This window comes from Physeter macrocephalus, chromosome 8 (genome assembly GCF_002837175.3).
Source record: "Physeter macrocephalus isolate SW-GA chromosome 8, ASM283717v5, whole genome shotgun sequence".
Classification (NCBI taxonomy): Eukaryota; Metazoa; Chordata; class Mammalia; order Artiodactyla; family Physeteridae; genus Physeter; species Physeter macrocephalus.
The window spans coordinates 57,493,324-57,503,084 of NC_041221.1; positions in this window are offsets into that span (position 1 = coordinate 57,493,324).

The window sequence follows — 9,761 nt, forward strand, 5'->3', positions numbered from 1 at the left end:
AATAAGACTCATTTTCAACCTGCACAATGTTAGTCTTTGCCTTGGTTCCTGCCTTTGTCTTCCTCAGAACCCAAGGTGTCAGAGCCTCTGATGAGCTCCTTCAATAGAGGCCGAGTCTATCCCCTTTCCTGAGATAGTCCTAACAGGAAAAAGAGGTACAGAGTAGCCATAACCCTACCATTCTTGCGGGCCTCTCACTGCTGTGGCCTCTCCCATTGCGGAGCACAGGCTCCGGACGCGCAGGCTCAGCGGCCATGGCTCACGGGCCCAGCCGCTCCGCGGCATGTGGGATCTTCCTGGACCAGGGCACGAACCCGTGTCCGCTGCATCGGCAGGCGGACTCTCAACCACTGCGCCACCAGGGAAGCCCAACCCTACCATTCTTAAAGAGCTTGGCAACAAGTCAGTTTCCCTGGACCCAGGAGCCTTGCATCCAGTCCCCTGTATCTTCTTCCTTGGCAAAGAGATCTGGAACCTTGCTTGAAACTCAATCTGCAAGCTGAGAACCCTGAACCCTGTCTACATCCTACCAGTCTTCCTTCCCAGAGATAGACTCTGCATGTTGGCAGGAATCCTGAAAAGTAAGAAATATTTCCAGAATACCTACATCTTTGTTGGCGAGTTCTGCTTGCCGAAATGGACTGGTATTAGTGCTCCTCTGAACCGTTGCTTTTATACATAGAAAAAAATCTGGATGAATATACACCAAAGCATTAATAATCATTATCTGGATGGTAAGGAAACACATGATTTCAATTTTCTCCTTTACTGTTTTTTCCAAATGTTCTTTATTACTTTTGTACTCAGGGAAAAAAAAAGTTTTGCTAAGTTACCAAGACATACCATTACCCTTCCCTTGTGTTTCTGCTTCAGTAAATTCTCTTCTTTTTTCCAAATGCAGCCTGATGAAAAAGAACTTTCTCTCCACAAAGAAGGCCAAAATCTAAAGAACAAATTCTGAGAGAAAACATTTTTAAAAAAGGTTTTAAAATCTTTTATAACATTAAAAAGCAAGATTTTGAAATCATATCCTTTAAAACATAGAAAAAGGAAGATAAGTGATTTATTAATGATATAAGAAATCAAGATTTTCATGGCACCATGAAAATTATAAAATAAAAATTTAAGTTAAAAATCACAAAATAAAAAATTAAATTAATGTAATGTTAAAACTGAATTGGAAAATGTGACTCAAAGCCACAAAGAGAGGGAAGCAGGACATGAGGAATTATGCCCTAGACACAAAATCAAATAACCTTCAGCTTTGGGAATTTACTCTTCCCCTCTCTCCCCCCATTCCACCCAGTGCTTTAGTAGCAAGACTTAGATCTTTCTGTGTTGATGGGGAGCTGCCTTCTTGTAATCTCACAGTTTTTCACTCTACCTGGGAAATGTTTTCTCTTCCTTAATTGATCATTTATGTTGTGCTGCAGGTTCTGTAAGCTACTTTCCTCAGTTGCATGCGTGAGTACAAAAGTTCTCTGTTGTGCATTTGAATTTCTTTACTTGAAATGTACAGGCTTCTGTCATTTGTTTCCTCATTACAAAATCTCTTTATATGACTTTAGCTTCAAGTAGAATTTATTACTTTAAAAAAAAAAAAACATGAGCTACCACTTCACATCTATTAAGATAGCTATAATCAAAAAGACAGTTAATAACAAGTATTGGCAAAAATGTGGAGAGATTAGAACACTCATACTTTGCTGGTGAAATACAAAATGATATGAACAGTTTCCAAAGTACTGATTGGAAAACAATTTGGTAGTATCTCAAAAAGTTTAACATGCAGTTATCTTATGATCCAGTAATTTCACTTCTATGTGTACATTTTGTTTGTTTTGTTTTGTTTTTGGCCACACCAGTGCCCCCTGCAGTGGAAGCGTGGATTCTTAAACACTGGACCTCCAGGGAAGTCCCACTTCTAAGTATATTTATATAACTGTGATATTCCTAGGTACTCAAGGTAAAAGAAAACATATGACACACAAAAACTTGTATGAGTATGTTCACAGCAGTATTATTCATAATAGCTAAAGACTGGAAACAACCCAAATATTGGTGAGGATGTACACATATTGACATAAATGTCAATTCCCCGTCAGTCATTCATCTAATGGTTTTGCTATCAATTGTTACTCAGTTGTACTCAATTAATTCTGTTTATGAAATAAATATTGTTTAATGTATGAATAAATGTCCAAGGAAGCTGAAGATGGATTGCTCATCTTCTACTCATTCTTTCCCTTCTCCAGGAATTAGATCCTGAATGGCAATGCCTTCTAGAGACTGGAATTGGTTTACACAAGACAAAGATTCCCACATGGTTGTATATCTTAAGAGAGTGCTTGGGCCCCTTTCATCCCATCCTCATGTAAGTTTTATATATTGAGTTGCTGCTATACTTTGAAGTTAGTGCTTAGAAAGTACATAGGGGAATATTTTCTTGGAAATGGTTTATGAAACAACCACCCATTCTCATTCATTTGTTTGGTTAGTTCATCCCAAAGTGTTTTGTATTCTTGGTTGTAGCTGGTCATATCTAGGTAGATGTGCCTGTTTCCAGGGTCAGAAAGGAAGACTGTCTTGTGTTAACCGTAATAGATTTATTCATAAAGATGACCCTGGCAATTCAAGGCACTGGCAATTCAAGGCATTCAAAATTTCTTGAATTCCCACAGGCTCCTTAAAGACGAGTCCCAAACAGAAACCTGCTCTTCCTCTGTTATTGTTTACCTCAGGAAATGATACCACCACACACTCAGTTATTCATACCAGAAACCCAAGAGTCATCCTCATCTCCTCCTTTTCCCTCATCCCCCTCATTCAATCAATCAACAGAACCTATCAATTCTACGTCTTGTCTCTTGAATCTATCCTCCTCTTCAACCCAATTTGTCACCCCCTGATAGAGTTCTGCTACTGGGATGGCATCCTAAAAGATAGCCTTTCACCAATGCTAGTGCCTTGCAAATCTGTCTCCACAGTTCAGGCAAAGAGAGCATTTCTAAGTGAAAAATGGCTCATGCCCCCCCCCCAATTATAATATTCCCATGGATTTCCTCTGGAAAACCAATGAGCCCATGGTTTTTATAAGAGCTTATATAATCTGCACCATCAACTTCTCCCATTCCTCAGTTTCCACTTTCCCCTCAAAGTAAGTGCTTTGGTCATTACTAAACATCTTTTGGTTCCTCAAATGATTTCTCTTTTGCCTCCTGGGCTTCACAAATACTCTTCCACCATCTCTCCAAGCACCACCTTCTCCTGGCTAACTCTCAAACGTAAGGTCTCAGCTAAATGTCACTTCATTAGGAAGACCTTACCTGGCCATCCTCATCACAGTTTATTATATGCACTTATTTAATATCTGCCTTCTCTGTTATCTCAAAAGTTCTAAGAAAGCTGCAACTAGATTTGCCTTGTTTCCTTCTCTATCTCTATCACAGAGTCTGGAGAATATCATAGATATTTAATAAATATTTATTGAAATTACGTTGAAAATCAAGCCACAGAAAGACTATGGGCTATTTGTGCTAGCATATTTTGTGTGCCTCAAAACTGCAGATTTTATGCATCACAGTAGAAAAACATTATCTGTAAAAGTATGTTATGTTGTTTAGACTATAGTAGTAATTATAGAGCTGTTTCTTTTGCTCATTACCCCCTGGAATGCCTAAAGTACAATTCCTTCCTAAATGCTAGGCTATAAAGTTTTCCTGGCTCAGCTTTGTCCAATTTTGTGGAGAGATCTAGGAAATGGTGATAATAATATCTATCTGGAAAGGTAGCTAAGAAAATAGAGATGATATATTTCATGTTCCTGGCATGGAATAGGTACTCAATACATGGTAGCTATTATTAAAGGACAAAATAATAGATAGATGCATATCAGTGTGTGTGTGTATGTGTGTGGGTGGGTGGGTGTGTTTTGAACGCTCTCGAGACAATTGCTCTATTGGTGACACTGGTTAATTTTGTAAAACACACTAATATATGGAATTATTCCAGGGAGGACCCTCTAACTGAGATCTGAATGGTTCTTACAAAGCAAGTAGACAGATTGGAGTGTATTGGCAGAATAATCGGAACACCTAGCAATTGTATCTTTCAGAATCAGGGGTCTTGATCTGGGGTCCATGGAACCCTGCAAGGATCCATGCATGGATTTCAAAATGCTTAGGACCTTCCTAAAAATGAATGCAAAACTTTGTGCAGGTGTATATGTATTTGTGTCTGTGCACTATTCTGGGGAGATGGTTCATATCTTTCAACAGCTTCTCAGATGGACTGCAAATAAGAAAAAGTTAGGAATCACTGCCTAAAGGTTTCTTCAGGAAATCTGGTGCTCTGGCAAAGATGAAAATGTTGACAGTGTGATGGTTGTGTCATTTGGCTGGCCAAAGCAATGTTTTCTATTAAAGCAAAGATTAGAAGTCTTGGGGCCAAAATGATCTCAACTAAATAGTTGTTCTCCACTATGTTTCCATCTGCCCAGCATGTGAGCCATTAACACATGGTTCCTGTTGATGATTTTCATATCCTTATTTGCGAGGAAATCACACTGAGGCCAGTTCAGAAGAATCATTTAACTAATGTATTGGAAAACCAAATAAATGAGACTCGTATACATACTAACAATTTTATATTGATAAAAGAATGACTATTTATTGGAGATTAAGCACACGCTGACCAAAACTACCTCTAAGTCATTCATCTACTAGTCTTCATAATATACATATTCCTATTCTAGTCCAAAAAAAGAACAAGTCTCGCCATGTGTTGAAATAATTTATTTCAACACTTAATGCATCATCTGTTCTGTATTTCCACATGTTGTGTCATCACCATTTGACCTCAACCCATTGTTAAATATTTAATAGTACTGTTGGATAAACAATACAAAGTATAGTTTACTTTTGAATGTAGCATTTACATGAAAAAAATAAGCCAATATATGCTGCAAAAGGTACAGTTTGGGGTTATAGTGCTAATCCTTCTGGTGGATGGAAAATGAGATATAAGAGGAAAGGAAACCACAGGGAGGATGAATGAATCAGGGAGAACAATGACAAATGAAAAGATGACATAACTCTCCAATAAAGAACACAAGCAGAAAGTAACTGCCACCTAAATGTTGGCACAATAGGAACTGCATATTTTCACCTCTCAAAACTTAAGCATGATGATGGATTGTTTTGAGTAGGAATCTAGTCACGTGAAAATTATGAAATACTACTCAACAAAACACTAACCAATAAAGGATAATTTTAAACTCTCACTGGTATAAATTTCATGGTGACAGAAATTATTCATTCAAAGGACTATCTGTGGTCTGAAAGAAACAACAAAAGAATGCATGCAAGAGATTTTGATGAGTTAGCACACCACTCCTGAAAAGTGTGCTCAATACATTCTTTTTGACTGACCATAGATAATCAGCCTTACGAAGTATGAAAACATAATCCTGCACCAGGAAATCTTTATAACTCATCGAGTTCCTCTGAGATAAAGAGCTGGAAACTGCATTTATTATCCTACTTCAGCATGTTTTTCAATGACAGTTAAAATACAAAATGGATCTACAAACCACAGTTGAGAGAAATTAAAGAAAACCTAAGTAAATGGAAAGATATACCATGTTCATGGTTTTGAAGACTCAATATCCTTAAAATTTCAATTATCCCCAAATGATCTATCCCAATCATAATCCTGTCAAGCTTTTTGTGTGTATTTATAGAATTCAACAAGTGGATTCTAAAATTTACATGGAAATGCAACTAGAATATCCAAAGCAATCTTGAAAAAGAATAAAGTTGGAGGAATTACACTACCTGACTTCCTTACTTACTATAAAGTCCCAGTAGTCAAGATAATGTGAGACTGACATAGGATCAACAAATAGATCAGTGGAACAAAGCAGAGAACCCAGAAATAGATCCACGCTTATAAAGTGCAAAGGCAAAGTGCAAATTAGATTTGGAATGAATTCCCCTTTGAGGAAAGATGATTAATTAAAAATCTATAGGGACTTCCTTTGTGGCTCAGTAGTTAAGAATCGCCTGCCAGGGCTTCCCTGGTGGCGCAGTGGTTGAGAGTCCGCCTGCCGATGCAGGGGACACGGGTTCGTGACCCGGTCCAGGAAGATCCCACATGCCACGGAGCGGCTAGGCCCGTGAGCCATGGCCACTGAGCCTGCACGTCCGGAGCCTGTGCTCCGCAACGGGAGAGGCCACAACAGTGAGAGGCCCGCGTAATGCAAAAAAAAAAAAAGAATCGCCTGCCAATGCAGGAGACACAGGTTCGATCCCTGGTCCAGGAGGATCCCACATGCCGCAGAGCAACTAAGCCCATGTGCCACAACTACTGAAGCCCATATGCCTAGAGCCCGTGCTCCTCAACAAGAGAAGACACCACAATGAGAAGCCTGCACACCTCAACTAAGAGTAGCCCCCGCTCGCTGCAACTAGAGAAAGCCCACGCGCAGCAACAAAGACCCAATACAGCCAAAAACAAATAAATAAATTTTTAAAAAAGAAAAAGAAAAAGAAAAGGGCTGTCCATGATTGACTGACTCTATATAACATAAAAGCACCATTGAAAAGAGAAAAGTTCAGGTAATCAATTGATTGTTTTCTTAGTACTATATTTTAAAAAGACATATATTCTAATGACATTTTTAAAAACTTAATCAACTGATGGTTTGGACCTCTTGGATAAACATTGCTTTTATGTACTCACATTTCTTAACTTTTTAGTTCTGCAACAATTCAGCCAATACAGAACTATTACCCCCCACCCAATCCTCATCTAGCCCATGAAGTTACACAACACCAAAGACTGACGCATTAAGTAACCGGTTTTGTACCTAGAAGAACAAAATCTGATTTTAAAAACACTTCAGCATATTTCTCCAGTGCTTAAATTCTGTTGCTTTATCAAGATTGATTATTTGCATTTGAAATCTTAGTATCATTTTGGAAAATACCTAACTTCAAAAAAGTTTGACATTTAATTTTAAGGCAAAAAAGTAAAAGCTACTCACTTCCTGACTTCCAAATTGTCCATATGTAACCTCACCCACCCCTTCCATATTCTTTTTTTAGGGACTAAAATTTAACCAGGTCAGTTCTGGTTCAAACAACCGTTTCATATGATTTCAAACAGGTACCTCGGGAGCTAGATTGAATCATTTGCTAAACTCTAATATTTTAAATTTATAAACTTTAGAAGGAAGATAGCTTTTGAAGCTGACAAAAAAACAATCAGAGAACAGCAGTCTTTTTGTGTGCTGCCCAGAAAGTCAGTTACAAAGTGGTCCTATTGTGTTTCTCATAATTTACATTTACTTTTTTGGCAGAGCAGAAAGGAAAAAAATAAGAAGTCCAACTTGGAAGCATACAACAAAAATGAAAGAAGGCATTTTTATTTTAAAATGTCCCCTTGACATTTAGACATCTACAAACCCAATATTTAACATTTACAGGAGATAAAACAGTAAAAGAAATAGCAGCTGTTTTTCTGTGATGTCACTGAACAGGTGTGATACCATTTCATACCCCAGAAATTGGATGGATCTCTTGCTGATGCTCACAGGAGGCCCATATGAGACCAATATTGACCTGTGTCTCATTTCCTCTGATTGGTCAGAAAACATCCCAGGCCAACAAGAATCCTGATGACTGATCTGTGCCGATTCAGGGCAGACATTTCCCAAACAGATCAATACTATCCAAGGTGCAGCTGAAAAACAGGATGAGCTTGTATCACTAAACAAACACCAAACTGCTTATTCACAAAGGCAAAAGTAACACAGCACTTATGTTTTCCACAGTGTGTTTGCCTGTGACCTCAACCCTGACCCCTCAGAGCCACCCTCTCTGCAGAGAAAAGTAATCCTGTATTGGGTCTGCCTCTGGTACTCCTCTGGTACTCCGGGTCACTCCTGTGAGTGGTGGCATTTTTACAATGAGAGCTACTGTGTCTGCTTTGGCCTAGCCTAGACAATCACATGATGCCAAAGCAACTAGTCAATGCAGTCAATTTAGTCAAATGACTGGTCTGAGCACTTGGCATTATGTAGACAGAGAATAAAATAGCAACAGAATTTTTACTTTTTACCCATCATACTGGAATTGTGTGGTCATACCTTGGATTAAGTTAATTCAGAAAGTTCTCTGACATGAGTTGTTTCTGTATACACTAAAATAACTATCTGAATAAACCAAAAACTCAAAAGTCCAGATAAAATATTCTTTTGATTAAACCCTCAAAATTGCCTTTATTCTAATTTTCATTTAGCCACATGGACCGCCCCACCTCCACCCCACCCCCAAAGTCATATTAGGTATGATCTTTTTATATCAATATATTCTAGGTGCACATGCAAATGAATAAGTTAAATCATAATGAGAACATGCAGGTTACATCATTATTTTTTCATTGCTATATGGTTATAAAATATGAGGATTTTATGGTCTTTAAAACAATCTTCCCAAAAGCATTGAGAAAATAAACTATGCATTAATATATGACCCCACGTTTCTCTAGGCAAGATGACTTCATATACAACCAGGCATGAGCAAAATTTAAATGTTTTGTATGGTCCTAAAGCGAGAAATTTCCGTTTCCAGAGGCTACAGAAGACTCAGGACCAATAAATGTATTTAAACTGGGGACAATACAAAATCATATAATCACCTTTGGGTCTTAAAATGTTTAATGGCTATTGGTAACACTGCCGCGAAATCCAACCACCTACCATCTAAGATAATTTGTGTATGTAGAATATTGAATTTATTTTCCAACCCTAGATACACGTTTGATAAACTTTGATGAAACAGAAGCTGTGTCTCTTGCTGCTATTAAAAGACAAATCTATACCCCCCCCCCAAAAAATGGTCGAATAACAATAATTGTTAGCTTTCCCCTTTCCTTCAAATAAGTTTTCCCTGGGAAAGAGTATTTGAAAGGGAGAAAACAAACCTTCCCTCAGCACATCACTCTATAAGCACTATATCCATCTGCCTGAATAAAGAAGAAATAAATTCAACTTTGGAACTCTGCCATGGAGTGTCGGCTCCTGCAAAGGGGACAGTTTGCTATTAATTGTTAATGTCGTCGGCCATTAGAGGGCACTAAACAACTCTACATTAATGCTGCATTGGAGGGAAGACTGGAAAAGCAAGAGGGGAGGGAGAAGGGGGGAGAGTACGAGCAGAGTCGGGGAAGAGGGAGGCAAAGAGAAAAGAGGAGAAGGGCTGGGCGGACGGGAGGGAAAGAGAGGGAAGACACACGGAGAGAGAGAGGAAGAATAAATCCGAAAGATTAAGAAGGATGTGGAGCCCCCAAAGCCGTCTGAAGTGAGCAAAAAGCCAGCGCCACCCCGCCCCGACCGCCCGCGCCCCTCCCCTCCCGTCCTCAGGACGGTAATTATAAAGCGAAAAGCAGCGGCGAGGTCACCCGTTTTTACCAGCCTGCTGCACCGAATGCGCGCGGTGCAGGTGCGGCGGCCGCGGGGCTTTGTGATTCATGCCCACTTTCAAAGGGGGGCTTGGGCCCGTCTGAGAGGCACCCAAACAACTGTCTTCTAATATTAGCACGGCTGTATTTCGGGATCTATTATAGTCTGTCCAGACAGATCCCATTGTAATGGGATCTTTTATTAAAAGATTAGCACTATCTCCTGCAGTTGGTGGAAAAAAATCTGTTATCACTGAGTTATTTGCAGTGGTGGAGGGGGGGGGAGGGGGTGGTGGAAG